General features: G+C 51.2%; 1 non-coding gene across 1 annotated transcript; it reads left to right on the plus strand.

Moving 5' to 3' along the window:
* Positions 1-924: 924 nt before the first annotated feature.
* On the plus strand, positions 925-1080 carry LOC124890944. The gene has a single exon (XR_007049457.1). It is a non-coding gene; the product is annotated as a 5.8S ribosomal RNA (ribosomal RNA).
* Positions 1081-1826: the final 746 nt, after the last annotated feature.

The raw sequence follows: 1826 nt of genomic DNA on the forward strand, positions 1-1826 counted from the left end.
AGGCTGAAACTTAAAGGAATTGACGGAAGGGCACCACCAGGAATGGACCCTGCAGTTTAATTTGACATAACACGGGGAAACTTACCAGGTCCAGACATAGTAAGGATTGATAGACTGAGAGATCTTTCTTGATTATATGGGTGGTGGTACATGGCCGTTCTTAGTTGGTGGAGCGATTTGTAGGGTTAATTTCGTCAACGAAAGAGACCTCAGCCTGCTAACTAGCTATGCGGAGGTATCCCTTCGCGGTCAGCTTTTTAGAGGGACTACAACCTTTTAAGCCGCGGAAGTTTAAGGCAATAACAGGTCTGTGATGCCCTTAGATGTTCTGGGTCGTACGCGCACTACACTGATGTATTCAATGAGTTTATAGCCTTGGCCGACAGGCCCGGGTAATCTTTGAAATTTCATCGTGATAGGGATAGATCATTGCAATTGTTGATCTTCAAAGAGGAATTCCTAGTAAGCGTGAGTCATCAGCTCGTGTTGACTACGTCTCTACCCTTTGTACACATCGCTCGTCGCTCCTACCGATTAAATAATCCAGTGAAATATTCATATCGTGGCGACGTGGGCCGTTCACTGCCCGCGACATTGAGAGAAGTCCATTGAACCTTATCATTTAGAAGAAGGAGAAGTCGTAACAAGGTTTCCGTAGAAGAACCTGTGGAAGGATCATTGTCGAAACCTGCACAGCAGAACGACCCGCAAACATATTTAACAACTAGGGAGTCCGTATGGGCGGGGTGCTCCGGCACTCCACACGAGCGCCTCCCACTTGTTCTCGCAGCGTGCGCACGCGGCGGGCGACTAACGAACCCCAGTGCGGAATGCGCCAAGGAATACTTAAATCGATAGCCTGCCTCTTGCGCCCCGTCCGCAGCATGGGTCGGGGGGACCTGTGCTTCTTTTATTTACAAGAACAACTCTCGGCAACAGATATCTCGGCTCTCGCATCGATAAGGAATGTAGTGAAATGCGATACTTGGTGTGAATTGCAGAATCCTGTGAGCCATCGAGTGTTTGAATGCAAGTCGCTCCCGAAGCCATTAGGACTTGGGCACGTCTGCCTGGGTGTCATGCATCGTGTTGCCCCTTTGTATCGCGCCTCAATCACGGGGCACGCTGTCGTCGCGAGGCAGATACTAGCCTCCCGTGCACCTCGAGCTCGCAGTTGGCTTAAATACGAGTCCACATCGACGGCCGTCGCAGAAAGTAGTGGTTGTAACTCAACTCTCTTTGTTATCGCGGCTACAGCTCATCGCGCATCCAGACTGCAGGACCCTTTCGCGCTTAGGCGCTCCGACCGCGACCCCAGGTCAGGCGAAATTACCCGCTGAGTTTAAGCATATGAATAAGCGCAGGAAAAGAAACTTACAAGGATTCCCTTAGTAATGACGAGCGAACCAGGAATTGCCAAGCCTTAGAAACGGGCAGCTCCGTCATCCAATTTATATTTGGAGAAGCGTCCTCAGCTGTGGACCAGGCCCAAGTCCCCTAGAAGGGGCACCAGAGAGGGTGAGAGCCCCGTTGTGCTCGGAACCTGTCGCACCACGAGGCTCTGTCTACAAGTCGGGTTGTTTGGAAATGTATCCCAAAACGGGCGGCGAATACCATCCAAGGCTAAATACGGGCGAGAGATAGATACCGAACAAGTACCGCAAGGGAAAGATGAAAAGGACTTTGAAAAGAGAGTCAAAGTGTGCTTGAAATTATTGGGAGTGAAGCGGATGGGGGCCGGTGATGCGCTCCAGTCGGATGTGGAACGGCGATGAGCCGGTTCGCCGATTAACTCGGGGCGTGAACTAGCATGGATTGGGGGAGGC

Source organism: Capsicum annuum, unplaced genomic scaffold (genome assembly GCF_002878395.1).
Source record: "Capsicum annuum cultivar UCD-10X-F1 unplaced genomic scaffold, UCD10Xv1.1 ctg27469, whole genome shotgun sequence".
In the NCBI taxonomy this organism is placed as follows: Eukaryota; Viridiplantae; Streptophyta; class Magnoliopsida; order Solanales; family Solanaceae; genus Capsicum; species Capsicum annuum.